We start from the raw sequence: 18647 nt of genomic DNA, 5'->3' as shown, positions 1-18647 counted from the left end.
TGAAATATCAGATGTAAATTTGTTTAACCAACACTAGGTGTCAGTGGTGCTGCACGAGGAAACCTGTAGCAAGATCAAAGCTGTTACGTGTATAGGCTGTAGTTAAGTGTTAGCAAACACTGTGGTGGGATCAGACGTATGACAGGTACCTGGAGAGATCCGGGCTGCCTCAACACTAAGCCTGTCACTCACCGGACTGTGAGTGCTACTTCTCGTGTGTTTAGGAACCGTGGCCGTCCACCATCCTGAGGGTCTGCGCATGTGCAGCCCTTTCAAACCTTCAGTACATGTCCCTTTTAGTTAATTGGCTGATCAGGCAACACTCCCTATTTAAAGCACCTGTGGTCAATACCTCGTTGCCTGATCTTGGAGTCTCATTCCCCATGAGCCTCTGAAGGTGTGCCTGTGTTTCCTCGTGTATTCAGCTCCTGCTGATTCCTGTTGTTCAATTGTGGTTTCCAGACCACTTCAACTCTCCTGTGTTTCATCGTGACTGCACCAGCTGATTCCTTTCCGCTGCCTCTGTGTATCTACAGTATCCTGCTCACCTCAACTCTCTGTGCTTCTACAGTGTTCCTGCTTGTGTCAACTCGCCTGTCTGCATCGGATCAACGCTCCGCTGCTTTCATCTCGGCTAGACCACCTCTACTCTCCTGTGTTCTCCGGGTGTCCAGTTCTATATACTACTGCTTCCTGAGTATTGTTTCTATCCTTGCTGGTCTACCTACTGTGCGCTGCACCTACTTGGTTACCGCTTCCACCCTCCTGGGACTTCGTATCCTGCCGGCCTCCAGCCGTTCAGGTATCCCTGCACTTCTTTATGACAGCCTGCTCTTCTGAACCACGGTATGCATACACATTGACTGTGCTGGTGTATTGCATATCTAGCTGGACTGAGTTGTTCTCCTCTGGAGTTTCCTATCCACTGAGACTATTGCCATCATTTGACTGTGTTACCTTTTAGCCTGGATAGTTCTTGTGACTTTGTATATTTGTGCAGTGCTGCTCAGTTATTACTATTTTGTGCATATCATCGTGGGATCAAGTTCAGTGTGCCCGTGTATACTCTGCATTGCATTTATCTCCCCGTGCTCCTCCTCACATATATATTTCAGTGGTACAACTTGCTAGAGGCAGACCACTCTTCCCTGTTTCCTGAGTCACCAGTTTCCAGTATCCTTTCACATAGCAGTGGTACAACTTGCTAACGCAGACCACTGACTTCCCGGATACCTTCACCTGGATTCCATTCCCTCACCTAGACAGCGGTACAACTTGCTGTATGCAGAGCGCTGACTCTCATCACCTCCTCGTTACTTCTGGACATTCCTCCTCACTATAGCAGTGGTACAACTTGCTATCCGCAGACCACTGACTACCCTCACGTTTCCTTGTCCATCCAGTTCCTCGTGTACAGTTATCTATATATTACCAGTGCTGATAGTCATAGACTTTCCACGAGCATTCTCTTACCATCTGCTGTCTCCTGTTCCGCGATCACCCCGCTACCAGAGTACCATATTACCACCTATACTGCTCTGGTAAGTCCATCATCTGGTGATACCTGGGTAAAGACTCCTAGTGCCCGTGACAAAGCCACTGTAACCCAGGAATTAGCGGTAGTCTGCTGAAGTAGCCTCCCCTGTATAGCGATTTATGGTGCCTGTAGTCCGGATCTGCAGCAGTCTGGGCGTCCCGGAAGAGAAGGCAGCAATGGCGGAGAAGGCACTTCCAGTCCCACGAACACGGAAACAACCAGTCACCCGATTCAGGTAAGTGAAGCCAGAGGAGACCCCACCAGTAAAGTGCTGAATCTGCTGTGCAGGAGCCAGCCCTTTTCTTCTGTCGGCGGTGATGGTTACAAGTATGTCGGGTCTGAGGTCTGGCATGCAGGGGGATGAACAGTCAGCTGTCTCGGAGCAGACTTCTCTGCAGGTATTGATGTATGGGGCAAGATCCAGAAGTGGTGCTGTGCCATTAAAGCCGCCCCTTGACGGGTATATCCTCGATGGTTCCATTTTTTTATAACCAGGCAGGTAGGCGACCGTCTCGGATGGCCGCCAAGCCACGCCCCCCAATATTTTTCTTTTTATCATAAGAACTTAAATGAATTAGTGGTGTGTTATTCTAGAGAGAGTCAGCATCCTAACTGACTGGAGATTACGCCCAAGGCTTACAAAATTTTAAAAAACATACTGCACATATAGCTTCTATCCCCCCCTCCCCCCCCCCTCCTTCTTGTTTTCTTTCTATTTTTTATTTGGTGGAAATGTTAGGTCCAGGATGGCTGGTGACTATAAGCGGATAAAAAAGGATGATCTTTTGGCTTTGTGTGTCGAAAGAGGAATTGCTGTTGTCCCCGGGTGGAACTGAGAGCAACTGATTCAAATGCTTGTGGAGGCTGATCAGAAACTAAGAGCCGGAGGAGACAGTGGTGAAAACCTCTCTGCTTCAGGAGAGGAGTCAGCACTGGACATTACCACAAATAACTCTGCAAACACCAGCTGGAACTCACTAGGCTCAACAGTCAGTCGGCGGACCGAGATCCGGATAGGAAAAATTCCAGGCACGACTAACGTCCCGTGTTGAAAAAAGACAGCGACCTTGATACGTTCCTGATGAGATTTAAAAGTACTTGCCGACAGTTTGAGATTGACCCCAGTGAATGGGCCAGCTATTTAACCCATAGACTGAGAGGAAAAGCTTTGGAAACGTTCGCAGACCTGCCCCAGGAAGTGGACGGCGATTATGTCACGATTAAGAAAGCTTTGTTACTTTGTTTCAACATAACTCCTGAGGCTTACGGTGAAAATTCTGAGACTCAAGGCGCAGCCCCTCTGATACCTATGCCGGACTGTTAGCGCAATTATCATCCATGATGCATCAATGGATTACGGGATTGCAAGTACTGGACTATGATAAGCTAAAGGATCTTATTCGACAGGAGCAGTTCCTCACCCTGTGCTTAGCTGAGGTGATGGAATGGGTTGTGGATCATGACCCTAACACAGCGCAAGCAGCTGCTAGCCTGGATGACAAGTACACAATTACCAGGGCTCCTGTAACGAATACGAGTTGGGGAGCACCAGGGCAAACTACGCGGAAAGAGAGGCAACCTGGATGATCACCCCTGAGTTCCTCATCAACCAAACCAGCTGTTGCTGCACCTTTTGGCGGGGCGGAGAGAAAACCTGTTTTGGCAAATGGCGCAGGTATTTTACATGTGAGGAAGTGGGGCACATCAGTGTCAATTGCCCCAGAAAGAAGAAAACAACTCCTTCTCCTGTGTGGTGCCAGTGCTGGCCTGTGTCCTGTGTGTCCTGTGTTTGGATCTCTCATTCATTAAGGAGACACATTGTTGCTGTATATATCCATACAAATACAGGATCTCACCTTATTTGGCTGTATGGAATGAGAACGTTTCTTATACATTATAATATGGAGTCAAGATGCTAGAGTCCGTTTTTTGCAGATCTTATGGAGCATTCATTGGATGCTGTGTATTATTATTATTAATTCTATTTATAGGGCGCCACTAGGTGTCCGTAGCGCCTTACAGGGATAAACAAAATTACAATACGAGGTGAGACAGCACAGAACAGTAAAAAATAATCACAGTAACTCAGTGAGCTCAGGGCACAGCTAGAGAGGTGGGGGAGGGGAGAGGGGTAGGTCCGCCAACAGCGGCACCTAGGAAGGAGGGCACGGAAGAGAGGGAGACCCCCAGGGGGAAGAGGAGGGAGCGAGCGGGGACGGGGGAAGAGGGTCCTCGAGGAGGAAGGCTAGGTAGCTGGCGAGCAGAGTTTAAAGTGGTGAAGACAGGAGGAGAGAAGACCCTGCTCAAAGGAGCGTACAATCTAAGGGGTGGGGTAGACTGACAGAGAGACACGGGGGAGAGAAGGAGAGAAGGAGGAACAGAGGATAAGGATAAGGGAAGGGGAATGAAGGGGAAGAGTCAGAAGAAAAGGAAGGAAGTTAAGTGGGAGACTGGAAAGCTTTAAGAAAAAGGTGGGTTTTTAAAGCCCGTTTGAAACTGGACAGATTAGGGGAAGTTCTGATGGAGGGAGGGAGCTTGTTCCAGTGGAGGGGGGCAGCGCGGGCGAAGTCTTGGATACGCACATGGGAGGAGGTGATCAGGGGGAGAGAGAGACGGTCATTGGCCGATCGGAGAGGGTGGGATGGAGCATGAGTAGAGAGGAGGGAGGAGATGTAGGGTACTGTGGAGTTAGCGAGGTATGTAAGAGTGAGGAGCTTGAACAGGATTCTGAAGGGAAAGGGGAGCCAGTGAAGGGATTGGTAGAGGGGGGAGACAGAAGAGGAGCAGCGAGAAAGGAAGAGGAGCCTAGCGGCTGCGTTAAGTACAGATCGAAGGGGTGCGAGGTAAGAGTGGGGGAGGCCAGTAAGGAGGAGGTTGCAGTAGTCCAAGTGGGAGATGATCAGAGAGTGAATAAGACATTTAGTGGCATCTTGGGAAAGGAAGGATCGGATGCGAGCGATGTTACGCAGCTGGAAGTGGCAGGATTTAGCAAGAAAGAGAATGTGGGGGCCAAAGGAGAGAGAGGAGTCGAGGATGACCCCAAGACAGCAAAGTTGGGGGACAGGGGAGATAGAGGTGTTATCGACAGTGATAGAAAGGTCAGAGGAGGGGAGAGGTGTGAGGGGGAGGAAAGACTATAAGTTCCATTTTGGCGAGGTTAAGTTTGAGGAAACAAGAGGACATCCAGGAGGAGATGGCAGAGAGGCAGGCAGACACCCTAGAGAGGAGGGAAGGAAAGAGATCGGGAGAGGTAAAGTTGAGTGTCATCAGCGTAGAGATGATAGCTGAGGCCGTAGGAGCTGATGAGTTCACCCAGGGAAGAGGTGTATAGAGAGAAGAGTAAGGGTCCCAAAACAGAGCCCTGACGGACCCCGACTGGAAGGAAGGGTGAACGGGGGGGAGAGAGACCCAGAGGTGGTGATGGAGAAGGAACGGTCAGCAAGGTAAGAGGTAAACCCGGACAGGACTGGGCCGGAGAGGCCAAAGGACTGCAGGGTGTGGAGGAGGAGGGGGTTGCATGACGGTGTCGAAGGCGGCAGAGAGATCAAGGAGGATGAGAAGGGAGAAGTGGCCCCTGGCTTTAGCCGAGAGGAGATCATTGGTGACTTTATCAAGGGCAGTTTCAGTGGAGTGGAGGGGGCGGAAACCAGACTGGAGAGGATCAAGGAGGGAGTGTTCAGAAAGGTAGGAGGAGAGATGGCTACAGACGAGCCTCTCAAGAATTTTGGAGGCAAAGTGGAGAAGAGATATGGGCCGATTTTTGCAGGAGGCGGGTAAGTTTGGTGTGCCAGGGTTTTGGTTTGGAGCAGCGAGGGTGGACGGAGTGGGCAGGGGCGACCGCATCCAGAGCAGAGGTGAGGGTGAGATTGTAGAGGGAGACCGCCTGGTTGGAGCAGGACAGGGAGGAAAGGGGAGAAAGAAGAGTATCAAGAGAGGAGGACAGAGTGGCCGGGTCAAGGGCGTCGATGTTGCGTATGGATAGAGTAGGTTTGGGCAGGGGGAGGGGAGCAGGAGAGGAGGAGAGAGAGAAGGAGAGGAGATGGTGATCGGATAGAGGAAAGGGAGAGATGGAGAAGTCAGAGAGATTACATAGGTAGGAGAAGACAAGGTCAAGGGAGTGGCCAAGGCAGTGGGTAGAGGAGGAGGTCCATTGGGTAAGGCCAAGGGAGGAAAAAAGGGTGAGCAGTTTGCAGGAAGCAGGGTCAGAGGGATTGTCCATGGGAAAGTTAAAGTCGCCCAGGATGATGGAGGGGAGGTCGGAGGAGAGGTGGTGAGGAAGCCAAGCAGTGAAGTTATCAAGGAAGAGAGAGGTGGGGCCAGGGGGGCGGTAGACGACAGTGACATGAAGATTGATGGGGAAGAGGAGGCGGATGGAGTGGGCTTCAAAGGAGGAGAAGGAGAGGGAGGGTTCAGGGGGAATGACACAAAAAGTACAGGAGGAGGATAGGAGGAGGCCCACTCCCCCGCCTGGGTGGGCACCAGGTCTGGCGTAGTGGGTGAAGAAGAGGCCCCCATAGGAGAGGGCAGCGGGGAAGGCGGTGTCAGAGTTGGAGAGCCAGGTTTCAGTAAGGGCTAGAAGGTTAAGGGAGGTGGATAAAAAGAGGTTGTGGATAGCAGTCAGCTTGTTGCGGACTGATCTAGCGTTCCAGAGGGCACAAGAGAAAGGGGGAGAGGAGAGGGGAGAGATGAGGATATGGTTAGCAAGATGGGCAGAGCGCGGGGGAGGGCGGGGAGGGGCAGGGGAGGTAGGGCAGGGGGAGAGTATGGGTATGGACCGAGAGCGGGGAGGCATAGTAGGGAGAGAGGGGGGGTGATGGAACGGAGAAGGGCAGAAAAGAGGGTGGAAGGAGGAGGAAGGGAGACCAAGAGCAAGGGGGATGAGGTCGGTAGAGAGGCCTAGAAAGATGGAGCCAAAGGGAAGGCAAGGAGTAACAGAACAGTGAGATAAAGGAGATAGAGAATAACAGGTAAGAATACTACCAGGGAGACAATAGCGATATGGGAGACAATAGCGATATGGGAGACAATGGCAAAATGGAAGACAAAGGCAAAATGGAAGACAATGGCAAAATGGAAGGTGAACAAAGTTAGGGCGAGGAAGGGATGGACAAAAAATGGAGAAGGACTGTAGAGGGCTAATGACCAGAGTGGAATGGAAAGGTAGTGTCAGAGACAAAATGAAGTACAGTAAGCATAAAATAACATTGGAATAAAATCAAATGCAGTGAATAAAATACAATAAAATGAACTAAATAAGAGAAGGTTAAGGTGACCAAATGGTAAAATAGAAATGAGAAAGAAGGTACAATGAAAAGAGCAATACACTGTAAATGAGATGAAAAATGCAATGAGAAATAGAATGAAAAATACAATGTAACAGGAGAATGGAGTACTAAAGAGAGCAGGTACCAAGCAATGAGGAAGGAGATCGCAGGGAACAAGCGAGTCCAGGCACAGTCCAGGCAGATCACGGGTCACAGGTAGTAGCTGGAGGGACATTGATCTAAGGGAAAGTTCAGGCTGGATGAGAGGTCCGGGGAGTCACAGAGAGCAGGAGACCAGGAGACCCAGAGTCACAGAGAGCAGGAGACCAGGTGATGAAGGACCAGGAGAGCCCAGAGTTCAGGAGGACCAGCGATCAGGAGGGCCAGATGAGACAGCATTGGAACATCAGTGGAAGCAGCAGGACAGGAGACCCAGAAGACGGAGCAGCAGGACGGGAGACTTGGAAGGAGCAGCTAGAAATCACGTGCGGCGACCCAGGAGAAGATCAGAAGGACCGGAGAGAGCAGCAGTGTCGTCCCGGAATAGAGTAGAAGAGAGGGCCACAGGACCGGAGACAGCCGGAGGACCAGGAGCCGATGAAGGAGCAGCAGCAGAGGACGGAACAGTGTCGTGGAGGCAGGAAGCGGCCACGTGGTCAAGACTGCAGGCGTCCAGCAGAGACAGAGTCAGAAGGGCAGCATGAGTCGGCAGCAGGAGAGCCAGAAGACAGCGTGGCAGACGGACCGGCACCAGGTAAGAGTACCACTGAGTGGGCAGGTAGTAAGAGGTGCCCGGGGAGTCAGGTGGACAGCCAGGAAGTTGGCCCAGGTCAGAGCGGAGGGGGAGGCCAGAGAGTGAGGCCGAAGCCGTGGCCTGGAGTGAGAAGAGTTGCTGGGGAGGGTTAGAACACCCATCAGCCTAGTTCCCCGTCAGCAGCAGTCGTCAGCAGCGGGGGAGGCAGACATCTCCGTGGAAAGTGCGGGAGCCAGAGGGGGTTCCTAGCTGGGCTCCGACGGAGGGCAGGAGAGCGTGTAGGACACGTCTGACCTGTTCAGCAGCAGGAAGCAGTGTATATGTATTTTAACTATTAAAGGGGATATACTTAGAGATCTGTGTATATATTTATTCTCTATATGTATAGATACGCGAGATCATGATGGTCTAATAACTCAATATCATTAAACTTTGATTATATGGTTAATAAGAAGTGAATTTGCGCATTCATTCCTTTTCTCTCTTTATATTGTATTAAAAGGAGATCTGACACTATCTCCATTGAATTGCTGCAATTTACTTCTTATATTTATTATAAACAATCAATATTGTAGGGCTTTGAGAAAATGCCTTGTCTAGGCACGAAACGCGTCAGGGGGGTCTCTTGAGTTGGATCGGGATGTTTGACTGCCTCAGTACTTGATCTGGTCATATTCGTGGTCGACATGGACATTTCCAATACTCACCTTTCATCACTGAGTCCGGTACGCTCCGTTTTCCACTGGTGGGGTATATGCCAAACTTGGAAACTATCTGGCTAGACTCGCTTTCCATTGTTGCGTGATTCACGCTATAGTCAGGACCGAGAGATTGTGGCACTGGTACTATACCTTTATTCTGATATCCAGGAAGGAGCTGGTCCGGTTACCTTACAAGGGATTAACAAGCACACAGGTCGTGTGAGCTATACCCTGACGGACATCTACGAATCAGGTGACTGTATGGTTTGTCCTTGTTCATCTGCGGACACTAGCATCCACATATTTTCTCTACAGCAAGTCGGGATTTTACCGGTATTATCTCAATTTGGATGCATTTACGCTTTATGGACCGGATAAATAAGTGATGGCCACACTTTTTTTCTGATCGTGTATTTTAATATCACATTGATTTTTTCTGTACAGCCGCGGTTGTTTATTACTGTACCACTGGATTCTGTATCCTAGCGGTATTTGTGTGTTAGAGAGATTTCTCTCAATGTTTCAATTTATGTGCAGTACATCTATGTTATATTTTGGTGCTGGAATAATAATATATATAAAGTTATTTGTGTTTTAAAACTGTCTAGTGCCCTGTCTATCTCTCAAGAGAACACCAGTGTTATTAAGGATTAACCCGGTGATCCTCGTGCAGCGCCGCCCTTACTTTTTGTTTGTTTATATTTATATTCAATATTGTAGGGCCAGAGATTTTGTGAGTTTTTTGTGGTGTTTCTATTTTGTGTCTTTATCGCCAGGCTGCTTAATACTATATTATTAATATGGCTGAACTTCAATGTTGTAAAGAACGATATCTGAGACGAGAAAACTTTATGTCAACTTTTGATATTAATAGTGAATTTGAAAATGTCCATAGTGATTTAGGGATGAATAAGAACTTTTTGAAATTGGAGACTCTTCTAAAGAATGAAGTTAGACACTGGTGGGATAATGTATTCCTACAAAAATATGTAGAGATTCAAAGATCATACCTAGAGGCCTCAGGATTGTTAAGCATCTATCTATACAAGATGATGCAGATCTTAAAGAAGAATGGAATAATACTTTAGAGGTTTGTTCATTGAATCTTATGAGAGCTCTTATGAAATATAGAGAAAGGAAAATACAAAAAACAGTAGAAGAGATTGAGGAAATAAAGGCTAATTTAATTCAATATAAAGATACATCTGGTTTTTCCACAATAGATAGTGAGATCAATAGAAATGTAAAAATACATGAAAGAGAAATAATAAGTAGAAAAAGACGAAAATACTCTAGAGATATAGAGGATTACAATAAAGGAGCATTAAAGATCCATAATGAAAGAGAGTACAAAGAGATCCCTAATAGATATACAAACTATACAAGAGCAAGATTGCCTTCAGATTCTAGGAGAAGGAGATCCCCTGATAAGTATACACATAAGAGAACTCCAGAAACAAGAGAAAATAAGAGAAATAGAATGAGAGATAGGAGTCCTGATGAAAATTATCAATCAAGAAAGAGTCCCCAATACCATAGGGATTCTAGATCAGACCAAAGAGATAATACGAGGAACTTAAGAGAAAGACCAAAGACCCACTATAATGAAGAGAAATTCCATCACTAGTATTTTTTAGAGAAAACAGATGCTCTAGAACAGGCCTGTCCAACCTGCGGCCCTCCATGTGTTGTGAAACTACAAGTCCCAGCATGCTTTGTCAGTAGACAACCAGTTGATAGCTGGAAGGGCATGCTGGGACTTGTAGTTTCACAACATCTGGAGGGCCGCAGGTTGGACAGGCCTGCTCTAGAAAAATTCAACCACCAGAACCGCTTCAGTACTCTAGCACCCAGTACCCCAAAACGTTTAAGAGATCACGAGGAAAAAGAGGGAGAGGGGATCGGAATAGATCCCAAACGACATCAGAGGGCATAAGAGGCATATTTAATTTGTCTAAGAAACCATTGGATAAAGGACAGTTACAACTCCTTTCCAAAGGTATGACATTTGCCCCAAGTAAGAACCCAAATCTATTTGATTTATTTACAGAACTAAATAGATATGTTAGAGCATTGTGTAGACAACGATATTTCGCTTCAAAAAATTAAAAAGAAAAACGAGATGAAAGTTCTCCTATTTTATTAGACATAGAAGACAATGGGGCTGTACGGATTTTAGAAGAACTATGGGAAGTAAGTAATGATCCAAGTCAAAATAGACAGGATCTTGGAATTCTTTTTGACATTAATAATCAAAATATCTGTTTAGCCAAGGACAAATTCAAGTTTAGAACTAAGGGCCTGATTCATCAAGGTACGCAAACGCATACGCATTTGTGTTTCAAACCGTTATATTTGCGTTGAAGTTTGAGATTGAGTTGACTTTGAGTGCCGTATCTGCTCCGTTTGCATATTGCTGCGTATGTGGTATTTTACGTAGCTCAAGTCCCGTTTAGCAGAAGCCTATGCGTTTGCGTACCGTGATGAATCAGGCCCTAAATCTGAGTTTTATCCTGTCAATCATAGAAGTCCGGTGATCCAATTGTTTTATAATAAAACCTTAGAGGAATTTAAAATATTATGCGCTAAATTTTCTAAGAGTGATATTGGCAAGGAGAATCTGTCTCAATCAGAAAGAAAAGTCATAATTGCCCTCAAAAGGATCTATCACTTGTTATTAAGCCAGCTGATAAGGGGGGAGGGGTGGTTATTTTAGATAGGGTAGATTATATTTCAGAAGCACATAGACAGTTGGACGACACAAGTTTCTATAAAACTTTAAAAAAAGATCCAACTATTGACTATCAAAAGGAATTTCGTGTCCTATTAGACTGGGGATTAGCTGAGGGGGTGCTGAATAAGGATGTTTATAATTTTCTTTTTATACAACACCCTATTACACCGATTTTTTTATTATTTGCCCAAAATTCACAAATCACTCACCACACCACCTGGGCGTTCTATAATTTCTGGTATTGGGTCATTAACTTCTAATTTGTCACATTATGTAGATCTTTTTCTTCAAGATTCTGTTATTTCCCAGAGATCTTATATTAGAGACACAATGCATATATTGAATTTAAGTAACAAATTTTGACCTCTGCGCACTAACTCTATATACTTATAAAGGGATTGGCGTGCAGCTGCAGTAGGAGATCCCACCCTCCTAAGTACATATAATTTGGTAAACACTCAGCCAATCTCCAACACACCTCCCACAATAAACCAACTCTCTTATACTTGTATACTATCACACATTTGAATTGCCAAAGTCCACATATAGAATAGTCCTCAATAGTCCTCAATAGTGTTCTGCTCTACTCTGTATCGATTCTTGCAGCCTTTCATATGTTCACTTCTCTCCGATATCACTCTCGTTCCATAGAATTCAAAGAAACACACTATAAGCTCTCAACAAAAATAGACCAGAAACTGTAACATCCGTTATTTACATGTAAGTTTCTGTAGATCCGATTTTATCCGGTGCCAAGATCCCGTCACTGTAGAGACTCAGTCTCTGCAGGATATTATATCCAATGTCCACAATCCCTTAAACAATGACGTCAAGTGCTCTAAACAATGTGAGTCTGCAGACTTCCGATAATCTCCTTGTAATTCCCCCTCGTTCTATTCCACGGAGTGAAGAGGTGGAATTCAACTATGTTCCATCCAATTGTGATAACAGCTATACGCTGCAGTTGATCTCCTCGCTAGTCACCCTCCTTCCGTCTCACACATCGAGCAAACAGTATTTGAATAAAATAACTTTATTCTCCATAGAACTAATGACAGTTTGCACGCTGTCTATTAAAATGAATAAAAAACTGTTACAGATGTCAGATTCCAAATTATCAAATAGTAGCGAACCTCTACACGTTTCGTTCTATTACAGAACTTTTTCAAGAGTAGTTTCTTTGAATTCTATGGAACGAGAGTGATATCGGAGAGAAGTGAACATATATATTGAATTTAATTCAAAATATCACATGGCGTCCAGGTTTGGGTTTTCTCACCCTGGACGTTCAGGCATTATATACGCATATTCCACATCAAAAGGATATTCAAACTGTAAAGGAGACACTTTTAAAGAAGCAAGAGATCTCTGGGAAACATTTGGATTTTATTATTGAGGCGATTTCATTTATTCTTACACATAATTATTTTCTGTTTGAATCCACTTTTTATTTGCAGCAGGTGGGGATGGCCATGGGCACCAGGTTTGCCCTTAGTTTCGCCAACATTTATATGGGGGCGTTAGAGGACCGCCTCATTTGGGGCGGACCCTTTGGGGCGAACCTGGTGGTCTATGGCTGTTTTATAGGTGATTTATTTATTATTTGGGATGGAGATCCTCAATCTGCTTCTGAATTTGTTTCTTATTTAAACACTAACACTTATAATTTGACGTTCACACACCAATACATTTCTTTCCCGTTGAATTTTCTAGATGTTACTCTGACAGTGGACGAAGAGAATAATAGAATTGTGTCCTCCAATTTTAATAAACCTGTAGATTCGAATTCATATTTACATTATAGAAGTGGGCATTTGTGGAGTCGCAGGGAAGAGACTGGGAGAGGTTCCTGCCGCACATCCTCTTTGCATACTGCGAGGTACCACAGGAATCCACTGGCTTCTCAACCTTTGAACTCCTGAAACATCAGTGGTACATTATGTAGTACAGTTCAGGGTAAAATTGCGGTCCTTAATGGGGATGGCACAGAGCAATCTGAAAGCTGCGCAGACAAAACAGAAACTGTGGTATGACCACAATGCGAGAGAACACATATTTGAGGTCGGGTAAAAGGTTCTAGCTCTGATCCCAATGCTGCAGAACAAGTTGCAGGCTACCTGAGAGGGCCGATACACCATAGTACAGTGCATAAATGATGTCAATTTTGTAGTGGCAAAAGATGAGGGCCAAAAGATGCAGAAGGTATATCCATCAACATGCTCAAAGCTTATCATAACAGGGAAGCTTGTGTATTAACTATGTGTAGCTTGCCCTAGAGTGATCAGAAGTCTGACCCCTTGGTAGATTTAGCAACTGCTGCTAAAGAGGCAAGGTCCCTAGCAGACACCTACTGCAGTGAAGAGCTGTCTGACTCTCAGCTGGAGCAGCTAGCTGACATTCTATAGCCCTATCAGTCTCATTTTACAGGGGAAACCTGGAAAAACACACTTGGGCACACATCATGTAAACACAGGCAACCACACCCCACTCAGGCAGACAGCATATCGTACTTCTCTAGAAGTGCTAGAAGCAATGAAAATGGAAATAGACAAGATGTTGCAGCTAGGGGTAATTAAAAATTCTCACAGTTCTTGGGCTGCCCCAGTGGTACTGGTCCCAAAGAAATGTGGGGGCACCCGGTTCTGTGTAGACTAGAGAAGGTTGAATAATGCCACAGTGTTTGATGCTTATCCTATGCCTAGGATAGATGAACTACTAGATCGGCTTGCTCAGGCATGCTACATCACTACCATGGATCTCAGTAGAAGGTATTGGCAGATCCCAATGTCACCTGAGGCACGTGAGCGCTCCGCATTTATCACCCCATTTGGGCTGTTTGAGTTTTTGGTCATGCCTTTTGGACTGAAAAATGCCCCTGTGTCCTTCCAGCGACTTACTATGGGGCCAGGAGAGACATGCAGTTGCCTACCTGGATGACATTGCAGTGTTCAGACAGACCTAGCAGGAGCACCTAATCCATCTGAATAGTGTGTTAGGAAAAATTACTAAGGCAAGTCTGACTATCAAGCCAGAGAAGTGCCAGCTTGGCATGAGTGAAGTGCAGTACTTGGGGCACCGTGTAGGGGAAGGTACCCTCGGCCCAGAGCCAGGCAAGGTAGAGGATATCACGGTGTGGGTGACCCCTAGCACAAAAAATAAGGTCATGTCTTTCTTAGGTACAGCTGGATATTATCGATAATTCATGCTCCATGATAGCACCCTAGCCAAACCTCTGACTGACTTAACAAAAAAGAAATTACCACAGGTGGTTAATTAGACAGAGGAATGTGAGAATGCATTTACAGCTCTGAAATCTGCTCTGGCCCAGTCCTGTGGTACAGGCCTCAGATTTGAAACAGAGATTTATAGTACAGACCGACGCGTCTATCTATCATCATTATTATCTATTTATTTATATAGCACAACTAATTCCGCAGCGCTGTACAGAGAACTCATTTATATCAGTCCATGCCCCATTGGAGCTTACAATCTAAATCCCCTAACTTACACACACACAGAACAAGTGAGGGAGCTATCTGAGACCAGCTTCACAGAGCAGACACCATGAAAACAGAACTGTGCTTAAAAAATGGAGCCCACTTGTCTAGTTTTTTCTACTTTCTAATATGAACAGGCTGACTAAGGATTAATGCTCCTGTTGGACTGGTCCAAGATTGCGTCAAGGATCGGTTCTGACAAACATCCATGGACCTTGCTACTTTGTGGATCTGCCAAAAGTGGGAGAATATTAGGCTGGGTCACTGTCTTGTGGGCATAGGGGTGAATGGTGTGGCTCAGTGGCCAGGATGGTTCTCCAGAATAATGGTGATTATAGCCCCTTTTAAGGTAGGATAGACTAGTAGGCTCTCTGTGTGGTGAACCCACGGAGCTACCAGGTATCCCCAATTAGTACATAAGGCTGCTTCAGGCTGACCAGCTGGGCTGAGTGGGCAAAAGAGCTTCACATAAGACTGTATCCTCACAGTTATGTACAGATCTTCATATAGGGATGCTCCAAAACTATTTATTAGGACCTGAATTTCAAATTCTATTATAAAAGATTCTGATCTTTAAATCATTTTAATCTGAATCTGATATCTAATGTGCACATTAGTATGAAGGAAGAGGGGCCTAAATGATAACATCTTTTATCTTAGAGATGTATAAGCTGGCGTCTTAGGATTCTTGGCCAAATCTTATATCAAATCAAGGAGCCTAATTATCAATAGGTGAAAGGAAAAAAGGGCGCTTCTTTAAATTAATGAAATGGGTACAAGTGTATAAAATCATTTGAAACGGCAGCCAAGGACAAATAGGACCAATGTGCAAGTGCAAATAAAAGAAAAATGTTGTCCGGCGCTCAGAAACAAACAGAATTTAAAAATCACTGTGTCAGCATAAACATAAAGGAGAATTTTGTGCACAATATAGCTATATTGGGGTTAAGCTCACCTGCCGGACGTCAAGGCATCTCCTGTAGGTGAGTCCCTAAGCTAGTGATACAAATTTACATTCAGGGTGTTCCATTTAAAACCTTCCCCTGAACCTCCATCTTATAAAGCCTGCAGCACCTTTGTAAGGAGTGGTCAACTCCCAAAAAACTAGAAAATAGTGAAAGGAAAAAAGGGCGCTTCTTTAAATTAATGAAATGTGTACAAGTGTATAAAATCATTTGAAACGGCAGCCAAGGACAAATAGGACCAATGTGCAAGTGCAATGATTTTATACACTTGTACACATTTCATTAATTTAAAGAAGCGCCCTTTTTTCCTTTCACTATTTTCTAGTTTTTTGGGAGTTGACCACTCCTTACAAAGGTGCTGCAGGCTTTATAAGATGGAGGTTCAGGGGAAGGTTTTAAATGGAACACCCTGAATGTAAATTTGTATCACTAGCTTAGGGACTCACCTACAGGAGATGCCTTGACGTCCGGCAGGTGAGCTTAACCCCAATATAGCTATATTGTGCACAAAATTCTCCTTTATGTTTATGCTGACACAGTGATTTTTAAATTCTGTTTGTTTCTGAGCGCCGGACAACATTTTTCTTTTATTTGTAATTATCAATAGGTGCCTGATCCCAACGGTAAACAGAAATTTTTTTTATCGCTGCCACCTATTGATGCAATTTAACAAAAAAATATCACTGCTGCCTTGATGATACTGACTGCTGTTAGACTGGACTAATCAGTGTAGAATTATATGAAAAAAAAAATATTTTTAGAAAGGTTAAAAATAGACTAAATTTTCTTTTAAAAAATATACTTAAAAACATATATTCATTAAAAATGCTTAATTGAAATAATAAAGCATTGTTTTAAAATACTTGAATCTTTTATTACCAATGATCCACTAATACAGTCATGGCCAAAAGTTTTGAGATGGACACAAATATTATTTTTCCCTGCCTCCCTTTTAATGATGGCAATTTGCATATACTCCAGAATGTCATGAAGAATGATCAGATGAATTGCAATTAATTAATTTCAAAGTCCCTCTTTATCATGACAATGAACTTTATCCCAAAATCAACATTTCCACTGCATTTCAGCCCTTCCACAAAAGGACCAGGTGACATCAGGTCAGTGATTCTCTTGTTAACACAGGTGAGAGTGTTGATAAGGACTCTGTCAATGTGATTGAGTTAGAATAACAGACTGGGAACTTTAAAAGGAGGGTGGTGCTTTAAATCATTGTTCTTTCTCTCTTAACCATGGTTACCTGCAAGGAAACATGTGCAGTCATCATTGCTTTGCACAAAAAGGGCTTCACAGGCAAGGATATTGCTGCTAGTAAGATTGCACATAAATCAGCCATTTATCGGATCATCAAGAACTTCAAGGAGAGAGGTTCAATAGTTGTGAAGAAGGCTTCAGGGAACCCAAAAACATCCAGCAAGGGCCAGGACCGTCTTCTAAAGTTGATTCAGCTGCGGGATCGGGGTAACACCAGTGCAGTGTTTGCTCAGGAATGGCAGCAGGCAGGTATGAGTGCATCTGCACGCACAGTGAGGCAAATACTTTTGGAGGATGGCCTGGTGTCAAAAAGGCCAGCAAAGAAGCTACTTCTCTCCAGGAAAAATATCAGGGACAGACTGATATTCTACAAAAGGTACAGGGATTGGACTGCTGAGGACTGGGGTAAAGTAATTTTCTCTGATGAATCCCCTTTCAGATTGTTTGTGGCATCTGGAAAAATGCTTGTCCGGAGAAGGAAAGGTATCACGCATCTCACCAGTTTCGCTCTGTGTGGTTCTCTGTGTGCTTTGGTTTCCCTTTGTTATCGCTATCTGCTGTTCAGCCTGGCGTTCCTCTATCATCGGACGCCATCTTGCCTCACCAGTTTCGCCCTGTGTGATTCACTGTGTGCTTTGGTTTCCCTTTGTTATCGCTATCACAGATATTGGATTCTAAGATCTCACGAGGCAAAATAAAATATCTATTCGACTGGAAGGGATACGGTCCCAAGGAGCGTTCTTGTATCGATGCCTCCGATGTTCATGTTCCAGCACTGATGAAAATATTTCATAAGAAAAATCAGAGGAAACCAAAACCTTAGGTGTTCAGTGCCCACCTTTTTTAGGAGGGGATATTACCATGCATCTCACCAGTTTTGCCCCATGTGGTTCAATGTGTGCTTTGGTTTTCCTTGGTTACCGCTATCTGCTGTTCAGCCTGGTGTTCCTTTATCATCTGAAGCCATCTTGCCTAGTGGTCTGTGCATGCGTTTCCCTGGGAACCTTCAAAACCTCTGCTCCGCAGTGATTGGATCATCTGCAGCCAGTTCCCTTTATAAGGGCCCTCCTCCCTTTAATGGGTGTCAGATTATCAGGTCTCTCTACCTGATAGGAAGCATTTCCTCTGACTCCTGTTGTTCCTGACATTGTGGATGGTGCAGCCTGTTGCTAATTAGAATACCTTTGCTGCTTACCGCTTCCCAGCAATTACCTGTGCTCATCACTACTCTGCAACACCTGTGCAGCTCGCCACTCCTCAGCATTACCTATGCTGCTTACTGCTTCCCGCAAATTATCTGAGCAGCTCATCTCTACTCAGCAATACCTGTGCTGTTCACTGATTCTCAGCACTACCTGTGCAGCTCAGAATTCCTGTGCTGCTTACTGCTTCTCAGCAACCACCTGTGTAGCTCATCACTACTCAGCAACATCTGTGCAGCTCACCACTTCTCAGCAGTTACCTGTGCAGCTCATTGCTTCCCAGCATTATTGCCGCAGAGCATCGTTCATCATTGGTCCTGTTCCAGCGTTATAACACCTGTGTGGATCTCAGTGCTATTGCTTTCTGCAGCTCATTGCTTCCCAGCATTATCACCACAGTGCATCTTTCATCATTGGTCCTGTTCCAGCGTTATAACACCTGTGTGGATCTCAGTGCTATTGCTCTCTGCAGCTCATTGCTTCCCAGCATTATCGCCGCAGAGCATCGCTCATCATTGGTCTTGTTCCAGCGTTATTACACCTGTGTGGATCTCAGTGCTATTGCTCTCTGCAGCACATCACTTCACAGCCATATTGGTTCAGCTTCCCTCACAGTCAAGACCTGAAGATTCACTGCAGAGCATCACTACTCATCGGTTCTGTTCCAGAGTTATACAGCTGTGTGGACCTCAGTGCTCCAGCTCTCTATCGTGCATCTCTT

The sequence above is a fragment of the Mixophyes fleayi genome, chromosome 5 (genome assembly GCF_038048845.1).
Source record: "Mixophyes fleayi isolate aMixFle1 chromosome 5, aMixFle1.hap1, whole genome shotgun sequence".
NCBI classification, from domain to species: domain Eukaryota; kingdom Metazoa; phylum Chordata; class Amphibia; order Anura; family Limnodynastidae; genus Mixophyes; species Mixophyes fleayi.
Note: the sequence above shows the minus strand (reverse complement) of the source record.